At 37.9% G+C, this 18,597-nt stretch overlaps 1 protein-coding gene across 2 annotated transcripts in view; it reads right to left on the bottom strand.

Annotated features, from left to right (window-relative positions):
* The window catches only part of gas2b (growth arrest-specific 2b), an 81,560-nt gene extending 63,717 nt beyond the window's left edge, over positions 1-17,843 (bottom strand). The window contains exon 1 of one of the 2 annotated variants that reach the window (XM_061887202.1): positions 17,679-17,843. The gene's annotated coding sequence lies outside the window, so the exon portion shown is untranslated. The remainder of the gene's footprint in view (positions 1-17,678) is intronic. The other variant, XM_061887201.1, reaches the window with a different exon arrangement.
* Positions 17,844-18,597: the final 754 nt, after the last annotated feature.

Here is an 18,597-nt window from a genome sequence, read left to right as displayed (position 1 = left end):
TATTTTTTAATTATGTTACACTTCTTATTTTTGCACTAAAAACATACATTACTAAAACAATATATTTACCATTAAATGTTACATGCTTTTTTTCAATTTCTCTTTGCTGTTTGGGCTTACTGGACCCTAATTACAATTAAAAAAAAGAATCATCTTCTTATATCATGTACTTACTCCATAAGTACACAAACATGAACTTCATGTGAAGTGACATGCTAATTCTTATTTGTACACTTTTTTTCCCGATATTCCATTGCATGTTATACTCTTCGGAAACCACCCGATGGCAGTATAAGTGTCCACATAAGCGGCCATAAGACCCCAATTCAGTAGTGGACACCATTTTGGAAATAAGAGTTAAAAGGTGCTGTCCACGCATGTGGCCACTAAGCCTTTAGAGGATTTAAGGGGAACTGCATTTTTTTTCAACAATCAATATGAAAGACATGACAATATATGTATAAACTGTATGTTTTAATGCATTCTAACTCACAAATAAACGTAAATAAAAGTCTGATAACAGCAGAGCCAATGGGAGGTCCTCTACTCCGCCCAAAGAAACCAATCAATCCATACTGTCTTTATTTTTCGTGACTTGAATATTAACCAAGTATTAGTGATATTGTTATCATAAATGGTAACCCAGACAAACTATTTATAGCGGCCCCGTGATCACAAGCTTGTGTGCCAATGTTGACATGGTCAATTAATCAGCTTTTAAGTAAAAGTTAAAGTACAAATGATTGTCACACACAGGTGTGGTGAAATTGGTCCTTGGCATTTGACCCACCCCTTTGTTCACCCGCTGGAAGGTGAGGGGAGCAGTGAGCAGCAGCAGTGGCCGCGCCTAGGAATCATTTTTGGTGATTTAACCCCCAATTCCAATCCTTGATGCTGAGTGCCAAGCAGGCAGATAATGGGTTTAAAGTCTTTGGTATGTCTCGTTCGGGGTTTTTACTCACAACCTACCAATCTCAGGGCGGACACTCTAACCACTGTCCTCGCTTCCTTGCACACCAAACTTTATTCTACAAACCCCGTTTCCATATGAGTTGGGAAATTGTGTTAGATGTAAATATAAATGGAATGCAATGATTTGCAAATAATTTTCAACCCATATTCAGTTGAATATGCTACAAAGACAACATATTTGATGTTCAAACTGATAAACATTTTTTTTTTTGCAAATAATCATTAACTTTAGAATTTGATGCCAGCAACAAGTGGCAAAAAGTTGCGAAAGGTGGCAATAAATACTGAAAAAGTTGAGGAATGATCATCAAACACTTATATGAAACATCCCACAGGTGTGCAGGCTAATTGGGAACAGTTGGGTGCCCTAATTGGGTATAAAAACAGCTTACCAAAAAATGCTTAGTCTTTCACAAGAAAGGATGGGGCGAGGGTCACCACTTTGTAAGCAAATTGTCAAATAGTTTTAGAACAACATTTCTCAACGAGCTATTGCAAGGAATTTAGGGATTTTACTATCTACAATCCGTAAAATCCGTAAAAAGAGTGGATGGTGAGATCGACAGGCGGATCGGTGCGGCGTCTTCAGTAATGCGGACGTTGTATCGATCCGTTGTGGTGAAGAAGGAGCTGAGCCGGAAGGCAAAGCTCTCAATTTACCGGTCGATCTACGTTCCCATCCTCACCTATGGTCATGAGCTTTGGGTCATGACTGAAAGGATAAGATCACGGGTACAAGCGGCCGAAATGAGTTTCCTCCGCCGTGTGGCGGGTCTCTCCCTGAGAGATAGGGTGAGAAGCTCAGCCATCCGGGAGGAGCTCAACGTAAAGCCGCTGCTCCTCCACATCGAGAGGAGCCAGATGAGGTGGTTCGGGCATCTGGTCAGGATGCCACCCGAACGCCTCCCTAGGGAGGTGTTTAGGGCACGTCCAGCTGGTAGGAGGCCACGGGGAAGACCCAGGACACGTTGGGAAGACTATGTCTCCCGGCTGGCCTGGGAACGCCTCGGGATCCCCCGGGAAGAGCTAGACGAAGTGGCTGGAGATAGGGAAGTCTGGGCTTCCCTGCTTAGGCTGCTGCCCCCGCGACCCGACCTCGGATAAGCGGAAGATGATGGATGGATGGATGGAATCCGTAAAATCATCAAAAAGTTCAGAGAATCTGGAGAAATCACTGCACGTAAGCGATGATATTACGGACTTTTGATCCCTCAAGCAGTACTGCATCAAAAACTGACATCAGTGTGTAAAGGATATCACCACATGGGCTCAGGAACACTTCATAAAACCACTGTCAGTAACTACAGTTGGTCGCTACTTCTGTAAATGCAAGTTAAAGCTCTACTATGCAAAGCAAAAGCCATTTATCAACAACATCCAGAAATGCCGCCGGCTTCTCTGGGCCCCGAGATCATCACTGATGCAAAGTGGAAAAGTGTTTTGTGGTCTGACGAGTCCACATTTCAAATTATATTTGGAAACAGAGGATGTGGTGTCCTCCAGAACAAAGAGGAAAATAACCACTCTGTCAGGCTTGCCCCTGACAGTTTGTTTGTGTTAGTTTTTCCTCTCTGTGTGTGTAATATTTCCTGTCTTTAGTTCCTGTCAGCGCTCTTAATTTGTCCGTTTCATGTCTTTCTCCCTGAGTGCTGTGTAACCTCAGCTGCGGCTGATTGGCACCTGGCCACACCTGGTGTCAATCAGCCCGCTCCTATCTAGACCTGTCTCCCCATCCAGTCATTGCTTGATTATTCAGTTTGTGACGAACCCCAAGATGCAGAGAAGGAGGCAGGCATCCTGCAGGTAAACATGATTTGATAAAACACTGAGACAAAAACCGAACAGATGGGTAAAAACAAAAAGCGTGCACTTGGCTGTGAACAAAAAAAAATGTAAGCAGGGAACAAAAGACATTAAGCTACAAACAGCTACCAAAGATAGCTGCATTGACATGACAGGTAGTAATGACAATAATCCAGCACTGACTGGATGGGAAGACAGGTCTAAATAGGAGCGGGCTGATTGACAACGGGTGTGGCCAGGAGCCAATCAGGTGCAGCTGAGGTTACACAGCACTCAGGGAGAAAGACAAGAAACAGACAAAATAAGAGCGCTGACAGGAACTAAAGACAGGAAATACTACACACACAGAGGAAAAACTAACACAAACAAACTGTCAAGGGCAAGCCTGACACATTCGGATTGTTATAGGCGCAAAGTTCAAAAGTCAGCATCTGTGATTCTATGGGGGTGTATTAGTGCCCAGGGCATGGGTAACTTACACATCTGTGAAGGCACCATTAATGCTGAAATGTCCATACAGGTTTAGGAACAACATATGTTGTCATCCAAGCAACGTTATCATGGACGCCCCTGCTTATTTCAGCAAGACAAGTGTTAAAACAGCGTGGCTTCGTAAAAAAAAGTGTGCGGGTACTTTCTTAGCCCGCCTGCAGTCCAGAACTGTCTCCCATCGAAAATGTGTGGCGCATTATGAAGCGCAAAATATGACAGCAGAGACCCCGGACTGTTGAACGACTGAAGCTCTACATAAAACAAGAATGGGAAAGAATTCCACTTTCAAAGCTTCAACAATTAGTGTCCTCAGTTCCCAAACGTTTATTGGGTGTTGTTAAAAGAAAAGGTGATGTAACACAGTGGTGAACATGCCCTTTCCCAACTACTTTAGCTCATGTTGCAGACATGAAATTCTAAGTTAATTTTTATTTGCAAAAAAAATAGAGTTTATGAGCTTGAACATCAAATATGTTGTCTTTGTAGTGCATTCAATCGAATATGGGTGGAAAAGGATTTGCAAATCATTGTATTCCGTTTATATCTAATTCTAACACCATTTCCCAACTTATATGGAAACAGGGTTTGTAGATAAATTATGCCTCTCACCTGGATAGTAGAAGAACAAAAATATAACTGACAAGTTGGTACACTTTGACATCCAACTGGTGACAATAACACGTTTGGTTCTACCCCCTTTTGTTCGCAAGGATTATGAGACATTCTCTTTAACTAAATGGGAATATATGAACATCCTAGCAGTCAGCATCCTAATGACAGCAGACCTTGTACATTAAGTGATGTTTTATTATGCCGCGTATGCTTAAAATGAGCAAAACACATAAATATTAATTTGTCATTATAATTGTGCCTCTTACTACATTACATATATATTTAAATTATGTATATGAAACCCTAATGGAGGTGTTTGGAAGTTTTTTAAGTGCTTCATAGGCAGAACTGAGCGGCTCCCATACACTCCATTGTAAGCTGACTTTTGATTGCATTTATTTAAATACTTAGAATGAATTCAAAAAATACATCCTTCATCATTGATTGTGAACAATAGGCAACATTCTGCGATGAGATGGCGACTTGTCCAGGGTGTACACTGCCTTCCGCCCGAATGCAGCTGAGATAGGGTCCAGCGACCCCAAAAGGGACGAGCGGTAGAAAATGGATGGATGTAATAGGCAAAATTCCAATTAAAGTGCAGTTCCCCTTTAAATATAAGTTTAATTACAAACTTTAATTCACATAAATAAAAGTGTGAAAACATTTAATGAGGTTGCCTCCTCATCAAATTCTGCTTAGGGCCCCAAATTTAGTCAGTGCACTGCAAAAGTCAGTGTTCAAAAACAAGAAAAAGAAAAAAAAATTAGGGGTATTTTATTTGAACTAAGCAAAACTATCTGCCAATAGAACAAGAAAAATTGGCATGTCAAGACTTTCCAAAACAAGTAAAATTATCTAACCTCAATGAACCCAAAAATACCTTAAAATAAGTATTTTCTCTCTAATAACAAGTGCACTTTTCTTGGTAGGAAAAAAGAATGAGACCTTTTTGCTCAATTCGTTGAAAAATAGTCTTAAATTGAGTAAATTCTAGTGCCATTATTTTGACAAAACAATATGATTTTTTTTCATGCTTGAAATAAGAAATTATTACTTTAAAAAAAGTAGTTTTATACTTGTTAGTGTTGATGACACGGCTTTGCAACAGTTGATATTCTGGTTTCAAGCAAGTTTTACGCAATATACAGTGGGGCAAACAAGTATTTAGTCAGCCACCGATTGTGCAAGTTCTCCCACTTAAAATGATGATAATTTTCATTTTTGGTACACTTCACCTGTGAGAGACAGAATGTGAAAAAAAAAAACGAGTTTGGTTTATACCAAAATGGATACATGGATGCTACAGTAGAGGATTGGGAGAATGTCATGTGGTCAGATGAAACCAAAATAGAACATTATAGTATAAACTCAACTCGTCGTGTTTGGAGGAAGAAGGCTACTGAGTTGCATCCCAAGAACACCATACCTACTGTGAAGCATGGGGGTGGAAACATCATGCTTTGGGGCTGTTTTTCTGCTAAGGGGACAGGACGATTGATCCGTGTTAAGGAAAGAATGAATGGGGCCATGTATCGTGAGATTTTGAGCCAAAACCTCCTTCCATCTAAGAGAGTTTTGAATGATTGACCAAATACTTATTTTCCACCATAAGTTACAAATAAATTCTTTAAAATTCCTACAATGTGAATTCCTGTATTTTTTTTTACATTCTGTCTCCCACAGTTGAAGTGTACCTATGATGAAAATTACAGACCTCTGTCATCATTTTAAGTGGGAGAACTTGCACAATCGGTGGCTGACTAAATACTTGTTTTGCCCCACAGTAGGTCATCAAATCTCAGCAAAAGCTGTAATATCTTACTGAGATCATGTAGGACCAAAACCCTTAAAACAAGTAAAACACTAACATAGTGAGAAGCACTCTCTTATCAGACAGAAAAAAGACAAATATCACCCTTATTTGAGATATTTCATCTTACTTAGATTTCAGTTTTTGCAGTGTGGCATCCCCAAATTTGGCCCTATTGCAGAGACATGCTCTGTCGTCCAGCAATACTCACTGTTGCACATGCAATTAGGCCAAAAACAAAGTAGTGCAGGGGTGTCAAACTCAAACACAGAGTGGGCCAAAATTTTAAACGGAACAAAGTCGCGGGCCAAGGTTGAACAAAGTAACCTTTTAATTGGGACCCAAACAAGTTTTGCATTAAATATTGAACAAGCAAGGCTTATATAACTTTATAGTGACATGTATAATCCAGTTTCAAATAATAATAATTAAAAAAATATCAATGGCATATCAAATAAAATTTAAATAAAAATGTTATGCCTTTTTTTCTACGTGCAATCTTCTTAGGTAAATATCACATTTTTTCCACAGGCTAATAATACATTTGAAAATAAAATAATAATGAATGAACCAAACATTCAAGCTTTGAAGTAGCAAGAGAAAATGCATGGATAAAACGTTAATTATTGGTCAGTTTGCTAGAAGTTTCCCGGAAGAGTTAGTGCTGCAAGTGGTTCTGGGTATTTGTTCTGTTGTGTTACGGTGCGGATGTTCACCTGAAATGTGTTTGTCATTCTTGTTTGGTGTGGGTTCACAGTGTGGTGCATATTTGTAAAAGTGCTAAAGTTGTTTATATGGCCACCCTCAGTGTGACCTGTATGACTGTTGACCAAGTATGCCTTGCATTCACTTGTGCGTGTGTGTAAAAGCCACTAATATTATGTGACACGCTGTTAGTGTGGAGGAAAAGCGGACGTGACGACAGGTTGTAGAGAACGCTAAAGGCAGTGCCTTAAATGCACGCCCCCAATATAGTTGTCCAGGTGGAAATCGGTAGAAATTTGGGAGAATGGTTGCCCCGGGAGGGGGCACTGAACTTTGGGAGTTTACTGGGAAAATTAGGAGGGTATGGCAAGTATGAGTATTAGCGGTGAATGCGGTGTAATACAGCGGCTCCGACGCTGTATAACACCGGCGGGCCAGTTCTAATGCTAAATTGATATTGCCTCAAGGGCCAGAGTTTGACACCCATGAAGTAGTGCTTCTATTATAAGTCCGACCTAAGCTCTTTTGGTAGTTGCGTTTCTTTTTTGAGTGCAATTCCATCATCACTGATATTTTCATCTCAAATAGTCAGGTACAAGCACACCTGGCATGCAGCATCACATCTGTTTTGAATACTTTTTTATAGCTTATTCCTCAGGTGTTTTTTTTTGTTTCAAGGACTTGTGGAACTGGTGAGCATGGGTGGGAGGGGGGATGCAAACCATACAAGAAAAGTGTCAAAATGTGCGCTTTCTATATGAGAGGTTTTATGAATGGAGACAGACAAGCACACAGATGAGAAGATGTAGACCAGAGGTCACCAACGCGGTGCCCGCGGGCACCATGTAGCCCGTAAGGACCAGATGAGTAGCCCGCTGACCTGTTCTAAAAATAGCTCAAATAGCAGCACTTACCAGTGAGCTGCCTCTATTTTTTTAAATGTTATTTATTTACTAGCAAGGTGGTCTCGCTTTGCTCAACATTTTTAATTCTAAGAGAGACAAAACTCAAATAGAATTTGAAAATCCAAGAAAATATTTTTAAGACTTGGTCTTCATTTGTTTAAATAAATTAATTAATTGTTTTACTTTGCTTCTTATAACTTTCAGAAAGACAATTTTAGACAAAAAAATACAACCTTAAAAATTATTTTAGGATTTTTAAACACATATACCTTTTTACCTTTTAAATTCCTTCCTCTTCTTTCCTGACAATTTAAATCTATGTTCAAGTATTTTTTTTTTTTTTTGTAAAGAATAATGAATACATTTTAACTTAATTCTTCATTTTGGCTTTTGTTTTTTCGACGAAGAATATGTGTGAAATATTTCTTCAAACTTATGATTAAAATTCCCAAAAAATATTCTGGCAAATCTAGAAAATCTGTAGAATCAAATGTGAATCTTATTTCAAAGTCTTTTGAATATATTTTAAAATTTTTGTTGTGGAAAATCTAGAAGAAATAATGATTCGTCTTTTTTAGAAATATAGCTTGGTCCAATTTGTTATAGATTATAACAAAGTGCAGATTGGATTTTAACCTATTTAAGACATGTCATCAAAATTCTAAAATTAATCTTAATCAAGAAAAATTACTAATGATGTTCCATAAATTATTTTTTTTTTTTTTTTTTTTTTTTGCAAAAAGATTCGAATTAGCTAGTTTTTCTATTCATTTTTTTCGGTTGAATTTTGAATTTTAGAGAGTTGAAATTTAAGATAAACTATGTTTCAAAATTTTATTTTCATTTTTTTCGTGTTTTCTTCTCTTTTAAACCGTTCAATTAAGTGTCTTTTTCATCATTTATTCTCAACAAAAAACCTTCCGTCAAAGGAAAAAAAATGTACGACGGAATGAAAGACAGAAATACCCCTTTTTTTAATGTATATATAGATTTATTTATTAAAGGTAAATTGAGCAAATTGGCTATTTCTGGCAATTTATTTAAGTGTGTATCAAACTGGTAGCCCTTCGCATTAATCAGTACCCAAGAAGTAGTTCTTGGTTTCAAAAAGGTTGGTGACCCCTGATGTAGACAGTGAAAGAGCCCTTTTGTAAACACATCATGCAGACTTGGGACAGACATAAGGTATGAGCGGCGGCAGCCTGCCAAGTTAGAGGCTGGTTTGCAGGTTGACTCCAATGCCATGAAAGTCTGTCTCTAACAAAACATCCAGGTGAGAAAATAACATCTCTGCTCGAGGACGTCTCTGCTGGGAAGCCAAGGCAAAGGTCACCCACTAACCTCCCTGAGACACAAGTAGCCTTTATGCTGCAGTTAAAGCTCAAAGTGCATGTCTGTAAAAACAACACTCACACGCATAGACACACGTACACACGAACAGGTCCTTGCATGTGTTTCTATCGCATCTTTTTTTTTTTTGCGTGATTGGCATCGCCAAACCTTGGCTGGCGCTTTCAGTAAACCTTAGCTTGGCTTAGCTTCTTTCAAGGGAAACAGTTGCGATTACACACAGCAGCGGGACAAGTTCTGAGGCAAAAACGTCGCCCTTCCGTGCCAGCTAACCTGAAAAAAAAAAAGGATTTCCCGGGCCATAGTGCGCACCGGGTTATAAGGTGCACTGCCGATGAATGGTCTATTTCTGATCTTTTTTCATATATAAGGCGCACCGGATTATAAGGCGCATTTAATGAGTCATATTATTTTAATTTTTTTCTAAATGGAAAACACTTCCTTGTGGTCGACATAACATGTAATGGTAGTTCATTGGTCAAAATGTTGCATAGATTATGTTTTACAGATCATCTTCAAGCCGCTTTCCGACAGTTGCTTCCGGATGGGGCATTTTGTGGGCGGTCTTATTTACGTGGCTCACCTTTGGTAGCGTCTTTTACCCGTCATCTTTGTTGTAGCAGTGTAGCGTGCAAGGACGGGAGTGGAGGAAGTGTCAAAAGATGAAGCTAACTGTTTTAATGACAATCAGACTTTATTTAAATCAATAACAGAAACAACACCGAAAATGTGTTCCGTGAAAAAACGTCAGACCGGAACTCTCTAATATCTAAAGTTCCTTGGGTGAATAATGTAAACTCACTATTCCGGTATGTTTTTGCGCTTTCATGGCGAGTTTACTGACAGATGTAAGTAAGAACTTTACACAGCTTTATATTAGAAATGGCAACAGCGGAGGATGAATGTCAGATAACAAGAAGATAGAGAAAAAGAAGAAGCTTATCCACTACGTTGTCGGCACGGACTACAAAGGTGGGTGCGTCCAATTTTTCAGGATATATGTAGATCCCAAATACAGATCAGCAGGTACCAGAAGGTAAGAAAAGTTGCTTTTGCATAATACTCCGTAACAAAATGCCAGATAATATGTCTTACCTTTTACACACACCATAATAGTACTCGTATGTTGAAGCACATCAAGCGCTGTGGCTTCATAGCTAACCAAAGTTGTCCTAAAACATTTTGATGGATTTTTGAGTGGCGTGTGTAATGTTTTATATTTTCTATGGAACATATACGTAACATGTTGGTGTTTGCTTGAGTCATATTGCCATCATAGTGCAGTATACACGTATCTCTTATGTTTGACTGGCATCTACTGGTCACACTTATCATTACACCATGTACCAAATTGAGTTGAGTTGAGTTGAGTTTAAGTTTATTTCGAACATGCAAGCATACAACATGATACATCACAATTTCCAGTTTCTCTTTTCAACATGTTCAAAAAGGAGTAGGAAGAAGCAGAGCTTATTTAATCCTTTCTTTTACATAACAGTTGCTAAAACTTTTGTTCACTTCCTGTTCTCAATGTAATCACAATATACTCCATAAGTAATCACAATAAAAAAAAAATAATTGGTGAAGTAAGTTTTATTCCATACGATGAGATAAGTAAGATTATTTTGAGAATGAAAGAATGAATGGGTGAATAAATTCAGAATGTTTATCTTGGTTCTTCATTTTTGTACTTTGTAAACACTTTATGTTTGAAGAGTTTCTTGAAGTGGATCATATTAGTACATTGTTTGATTCCTTCGCTTAATCCATTCCATAATTTAATTCCACATACTGATATACTGAAGGTCTTAAGTGTTGTACGTGCGTACAAATGTTTTAAATTACATTTTTCTCTAAGATTATATTTCTCCTCTTTTGTTGAGAAGAATTGTTGTATATTCTTGGGAAGCAGGTTAGAGTTTGCTTTGTGTATGATTTTAGCTGTTTGCAATTTCACTATGTCGTGGAATTTCAGTATCTTTGATTCAATAAATAAAGGGTTTGTATGTTCTCTATATCCAACATTAAGTATTATTCTAACTGATCTTTTTTGTAACACTGTTAGTGAATGAAGAGTACTTTTGTCATTATTTCCCCATATTTCTACACAGTTACTCAGATATGGTAATACTAGTGAGCAGTAGAGAATATGAAGTGATTTTTGGTTTAGAACATGTTTGGCTTTATTCATTATTGACGTGTTTCTTGCTACATTATGTTGTATCTTTTTTACATGAGATTTCCAGTTCAATTTATCATCAATCATTAAACCTAAAAATTTGGTTTCATTTACTCTTTCAATTTCTATTCCGTCTATTTGTATTTGTGTTTGACTTTCTTTTCTACTGTTACCAAATAGCATTATTTTAGTTTTACTGAGATTCAATGACAGTCTGTTTTTGTCAAACCATTTTTTTAATTTGTTCATTTCTTCTGTTTTAATTTGTATTATCTTCTGTGAGTTCTCTCCTGAACAAAACAATGTTTTATCATCGGCAAATAATACTAACTTTGAATATCTTGTAACTTTACAAATGTCATTTATATAGAGATTGAATAATTTAGGTCCTAGAATTGATCCCTGACGTACACCACAGGATATATTAAGCGTTGTAGAAGTGTGTTCGCCTAGCATCATGTATTTTTTCCTGTTTAATTCAAATTAAAATTGCTTCGAGGTCGGTAAGCAAAACCAGAATCATTCCGTACATTCGGCGCACAGGGTTATAAGGCGAACTGTCGAGTTTTGAGAAAAAAAAAGGATTTTAAGTGTGCCTTATAGTCCGGAAAATATGGTATTCATAATATTTGATGTGGATCTCACGTCACACAATTGTCGTCCTTCATGGCTTTCATACGGTGGCCAGGAGCGCTTTTACATTCTAAAAAACAAATGACTGAGAATCAAAGCAAATGTGCACTTCGGAAAATAAATGAAGAAAAGACGTAATCATTTTTAGAAAGTATTGAATCCCAGATTGACAGGAATAGTAACCAAATTGATGTAATGCGAATAATGGTGCACGATGTTGAAACAATGAGCTTTAAAAGTGTTACTATGCATGATGTGCTGCATATTAGTAAACAAATTAATTTACATCCAACGTTGTGGTTCTTATTTGTTACAATTCTGAATGGATTCAAAATTTTTAGGAATTTCTTTTTAGGGCAGCTCCATGTTTACTTACAATGCATATACTAACGATGGGTCCTGAATGCAATACTTTTTGAGGCGCTAGCATAATTATGCCGGTAAAACCCGGTATAGAATCACGTAAAACCAAACCTTGTCATATTTCAATACCGTGACACAGAATGTGACTTCCGTTTCCAGACTCGGCCAGCTCAAATACTTGGCGGGCACGAGAGAAGCACCAAGAGCGGACTAAGTCAGACTGCCTCTTGGCAATGTTACCCTTTTTTGTGTCGTCAAAGCAAGTATGCCTGATAGAAGACGGTCAAAGCTACTAAGCCTCCACTTTTCAAAGTATGCTAGCTCTATGTTAAATTCTTAATTTACATTGGATTTGCGACAGACATGCAAATGATTAGCATTACCAATTATACATGCAGATTTCGACACCTCCACATGGGGTTATGAAAACTACTACTAAGATGCACGTTACAATCTAACAGCTGGTGTTTAATAAATACCATACTTGAAGTATGAACATGTTTCAGGGCACAACAAAATACCAGACTCAGCTTAATGGCAAAAACTACTCCCTGACTAGGCAACACACCTTAGCCTTTACACTACTGCCATCTAATGTCTTGGAATTGCAATTGCATGCAAAGCCAACTTTATACTGTAATATTTGCAAATATGACTCAGGAGTGAAGTGAATTATATTTATATAGCGCTTTTTCTATAGTGACTCAAAGCGCTTTACATAGTGAAACCCAATATCTAAGTTACATTTAAACAAGTGTGGGTGGCACTGGGAGCAGGTGGGTAAAGTGTCTCGCCCAAGGACACAACGGCAGTGACGAGGATGGCGGAAGCGGGGATCAAACCTGGAACCCTCAAGTTGCTTGCACGACCACTCTACCAACCGAGCTATAACGCCCCTGTAAGTAATCATAAGTTATCATATATAGTTATAGCTATCATTATATACTATCATAAGTGTCTGATAGGGCAGCACGGTGGTACAGGGGTTAGTGCATCAGCCTCACAATCGAAGGTCCTGAGTTCAATCCCGGACTCGGGATCTTTCTGTGCAGAGTTTGCATGTTGTCCGGCTTCCTCCCACCAAAAAAAACATGCACCTGGTGATAGGTTGATTGGCAACACTAAATGGTCCCTAGTGTGTGAATGTGAGTGTGAATGTTGTCTGTCTATCTGTGTTGGCCCTGCGGTGAGGTGGTGACTTGTCCAGGGTGTACGCCGCATACCGCCCGAAACGCAGCTGAGATAGGCTCCAGCGACCCCCCGCAACCCAAAAGGGACAAGCGGTAGAAAATGGATGGATGGCTGGAAGTGTATGATATCAATATACAACAACTGGACAGTATATGTATCATTATCAGCTCACAAAATGCCAAATACAAAATAATTTATCAATAAAATAATTAACATTTAATAACAAAAAAACACAGAAAAGTACCAATAATTGGTACGGTTAAAAGGTAACAGTAATTGTCTACGTGTCAATTCAAATGAGAAAGGGAGCCATCACTGATGTATACAGTATACCATATTTTTGGACTATAAGTCAAAGTTTTTTTCATAGTTTGGCCGGGGGTGCGACTTATACTCAGGAGCGACCTATGTGTAAAATTATTAACACATTACCGTAAAATATCAAATAATATTATTTAGCTCATTCACGTAAGAGACTAGACGTATAAGATTTCATGGGATTTAGCGATTAGGAGTGACAGATTGTTTGGTAAACGTATAGCATGTTCTATATGTTATAGTTATTTGAATGATTCTTACCATAATATGTTACGTTAACATACCAGGCACCTTCTCAGTTGGTTATTTATGCGTCATATAACATACACTTATTCAGCCTGTTGTTCACTATTCTCTATTTTAAATTACCTTTCAAATGTCTATTCTTGGTGTTGGGTTTTATCAAATAAATTTCCCCCAAAAATCGGACTTATACTCCAATGCGATTTATATATGTTTTGTTTCCTTTTTTTATTATGCATTTTCGGCATGTGCGACTTATAATCCGGTGCGATTTATACTCCGAAAAATATAGTATGTCATACGTTAGCAGCCAAAAAGAGAATTAGAAACCTGTAACCTGTTGTATAATTTATATAACAAATAATATATTGCGAGATTTTTGCTTCAAATCGAGAATCAAGTTAAGTCAGAATGGATTCTGAATCGAATCATCACCCCAAGAATCCAAATCGAATTGAATCGTGAGTTGTTGTAAGATTTATATCCCTACTGCATAAAGTTGTGAAATAGTGGAAACAAGGCAAATCATACAATAGCAAAAGATAATCTCCTATGACAACACACGTAATGAATGTTCGAATATTTCGACGTGTTCTACATCCTTTTTATTGTGATCCTGTTAAATTGAAAGAGTTGGTTCTTAATTCCTGCTAGATCAATTTATCTGTTCCCGAACAGATGAAGGTGTCGTAGTATTGTGGTAATGATGAGAGCACTTTGCAGTCCATTAAACTATTCTCAAGGGACCATGTGGCCCTGCGATGAGGTGACAACTTGTCCAGGCTGTACCCCGCCTTCCGCCCGATTGTAGCTGAGATAGGCACCAGCGGGAGGAAATGGATGGAAGGGACCATATGCAGTTTCCCAACTTTGTCTGAAGCTTTGGCCATTGGATTTTTTTATCACGTCAACTGTCCAATCAAAACGTATGTTTGTTTCTTGTGTAGCTGAAGGAGGAACAGCAACATGTAACAATTCAGCAACTTTTTATTGATCAAAGAGCACAATCATTCACGTACCGCCCAGCTCTGACCTACAACCTGGGTAATGTAGCATAACACTTTTATTTCCTACACTTCATAGTTTACATGTATTTATAAACTTATTTATTCAGGGTTAAACAATTAGGATTTTCTGATTTTTTAAATTTGCCGACGTAGAAAAGAGGCAGCAATTATTAGACAGAAATCTCCCGTCCAAAGGCAAAACCCAGTAACTCAATTTTGGTCAAAACTGAGCTGATAATAATTTTGGAGTTCCTAGGTGATATGCTTTACATTAGTGTATGCGATTTTGTAATTTGTTCCGTAAGTAAGCTGTTACGCGCATGGAAGGACCTAGCAACTACCACATAACCGCGGAGATACAACAGAAAAACCTAGTATCTCAAGGGACCAATCGGAGCTTCTCTGTGAGTCGCCGTATTGTCTTTAATGAGACATTTCTACGAATGGGGGCCGACGGTCAACCTGATTATGTGATATTATGGCACGAGGGGATATTTGGAAGATTGGCCCAGGACGTTGCAAGCACCTTCATTAAATGTATTGTTCTTGATTCTTCCCCTTGCATACTCTTTTGGGCAGATAACTGTGGAGGTCAAAATAAAAACTGGACGCTGTACACGGCTCTTGCCCAATGTGCAAACACAGAATGGGGCCCACCCGAGATTGCGATAAAATATCTGGAGAAAGGCCACACGTTCATGAGAGCAGATTCAATCCATGGCTCAATCGGCAAGAAAATGAAAGCTCAAGAAAACATCTATATGTTTTGATGACTTTGTAGATCCTTGTAAGACACCATCAAGATAGATTGGTTTTCCTTTGTTTTCTCAAAATCAGCTAGAAGTGAGTTACTAGGTTTTGCCTTTGGAAAGGAGAAATGTTGAAGTGTGATGATAACCCGTCATCGTCTCTGATTTACCAACAAAAAATACCGCTAATGATCGCTCGCAACAGTTCACAAATGCTCTTAACGTACAGTATTAAATGGGTTGGAATATAAATGAATCTTTAAAATGGACAAACACTTTTCAATCTTAAAATAGACACACCTCTGCAACTTTTGGCCGATAAAGCAGACAGCAGACAACGTTTAGTGGTGTTTCTATCCGTATTCATTATTGATTATTATTATTATTAATATTAGTTAAAAATAATTAAACCAGTACAATTCAATGAACTCTAAGTATGTGCCTACTTTTAAGCCAGTGGGGTATATAAGAAGTAAAACATCAATACAGTATTTGTTTTTCAACTGTTGTTAAAATGATTTTTTTTAGGTTAAGGTTACAAGGAAAACTTAGAAAATCATAATAAATTCGAAAAATCACGAGTTGATTCAATGTTATTAACAAAAAATGCCTCAGACCATCGCAACTTTTGCCAAACTTTCTAAAAGAGCTGCCAAGAATTAAGTAATTTTTGGCCGCATTAATCTTGAAAAAGCCTACGGAATCCTGTATGGACTGAATATTGGTGCAACTTTATTTGTCTGCGTCAATGGGTCGATTATAGCTGTTTAGAGTCATATTTATAAGGATTATTGGGCACTTACAGTGTTGGTGCAGGTAGGTGAAGCGATATGAGAAAATGAGATGTCTGCAGACGTGAACAAAACGATGAACTGACCAACAGTTTGTCACGGTCCAGCCAAGATTTGAGACATTCTCTTTCCGGTTATTGTGATAGTAATTTGTTTTGCCTATTTTTAAATTGAATGTGATGTATGATTACCAGTTTGAAATATTGTTGTTGCTGGCCAGCGTACTTTCAATCAGTTGTGTCGAGTCTAAATTAATGCTAATGAAGAAGGTTTTTGCAACTGAATGAGTGTGACTACAGTCATTTACACACACACACATATATATATATATATATATCTATATATATATATATATATATATACACATATATATATATATATATATGTGTGTGTTGAAGACTACTTAAATCTCTATCTCTATCTATATATATATATATATATATATATATATATATACATATATATATATATATATGTGTGTGTGTGGAAGACTACTTAAATCTCTATCTCTATCTATATATATATATATATATATATATATATATATATATATATATATATATATATATATATATATATATATATATATATACATAGCCATCCATTCATCCATTTTCTACTGCTTATTCCCTTTCGGGGTCGCGGGGGGCGCTGGCGCCTATCTCAGCTACAATCGGGCGGAAGGCGGGGTACACCCTGGACAAGTCACCCCCTCATCGCAGGGCCAACACAGATAGACAGACAACATTCACACTCACATTCACACACTAGGGCCAATTTAGTGTTGCCAATCAACCTATCCCCAGGTGCATGTCTTTGGAGGTGGGAGGAAGCCGGAGTACCCGGAGGGAACCCACGCATTCACGGGGAGAACATGCAATATATATATATATATATATATATATATATATATATATATATATATATATATATGTATATGTATGTGTGTGTGTGTGTGTGGGGGAAAAATCACAAGACTACTTCATCTCTACAGAACTGTTTCATGAGGGGTTCCCTCAAACGTCAGGAGATTTAAGTAGTCTTGTGATTTTTCCCAAACATACATACGTATATTGTGCTCTACCACGGTATCGAGCACTATTCTCTGGATAATCTAATTAAGACATATATATGTATATATATATATCTATCTCTATATATATATATATATATATATATATAATTGTATTTTTTTTTTTTTTTTTTTTTTTTTTTTTTAAGAAATGCTTTGTCTGTACGGTAAATAAAGTAATAAATAAGAGCTTGAGAACAGTTTGCTCAGTATACTCCACAAAGCAAAATGTCCAACTAGTCAAAATGATACACATGGAACTAACAAACGCACACTTTCATTGAACAACGTATAAATCGACTGCATTATGATGACTTTTCAATACTTTTGCGATTTATTGGTGGAATTTAGTTTGCAAAAAAAAAAAAGCATCCGAATTTGACATTTTGAATCTCGTGGACTCTTACTGACAATCATGATTCTCACCAGCAATGACAATGTAATGAAAGCACTGCTAAAATTCATTGAGGGCAGACTTACCCTAATCCAGACACTTTTTCCTCTTCATGAAAGTTTGCGGCAAACCCTCCAAACTCTCCGTGGAGTGTGCACACATGACTCAAAGCCCGATGGTCGTGGCATCCCGCTGCCCCCTGCGCACACACATGCACACAAACATACACGCACCCACTGGTGGAGGTGGAACCCGCCGCACAAAACTTGCCTGCAACTGGTGGTGTCACCTTACACCACCTCCATCCAGACGTGTCTGTACACAGGCGTCTTATTCCATACAGTCCATGTTGGAGTGGAAAGTCTACAGTTGTAAGGCATCTGAAAGTTGTAACTATTTGGGGTTAAACCAGATGTTTCAATAAAATTTCACTCAAAGTTTTATCTAAAAACGTTTGCAAGATAACAGCAAACATGGCAAGCATAAAGCAATAGGGCGGTACGTGTACCACTAGTGGTACGCAGGCCCCATCTAGTGATACGCCAAAGAAATCTTTGAATATGTACTGTAATATGGAGTATTGTAGCGGTTGCTTTAAGGACATAATCCACCACACCAGTTTACTTGACTTTGTCGTCATTATTGACTGTCATTGTTTTATTGTGGACCCGATGGCAGCCTTATCCACACTTATAGTACATGGTACGTGGAGCTGTGTTTCGGTGGACAGCGTTTCAGTTGGAACTTTGTGACTGCCAAAGTCCAGTGGGACGTCGGTGACAATGACTATGAGAAACCTTGGAGAGGACCGCATATGTGGGCAACCCCACCACCCCCAAACACTGTTTGTTTGTCTAATTTTGAACGGGTTTGTGCTGTAAACAAAAATGTTGTTATACTTGTTGCAATGACAATGAAGACCTACCACATGCAGTGTGTGTTGGTCAGGGGAAACTGACCAACGGCCACAATGTTGTATAGGAATGAACTATACACCATGTCTTT

Source organism: Nerophis ophidion, linkage group LG25, assembly GCF_033978795.1.
Source record: "Nerophis ophidion isolate RoL-2023_Sa linkage group LG25, RoL_Noph_v1.0, whole genome shotgun sequence".
NCBI classification, from domain to species: domain Eukaryota; kingdom Metazoa; phylum Chordata; class Actinopteri; order Syngnathiformes; family Syngnathidae; genus Nerophis; species Nerophis ophidion.
This window is presented reverse-complemented; position numbering and strand designations above follow the sequence as displayed.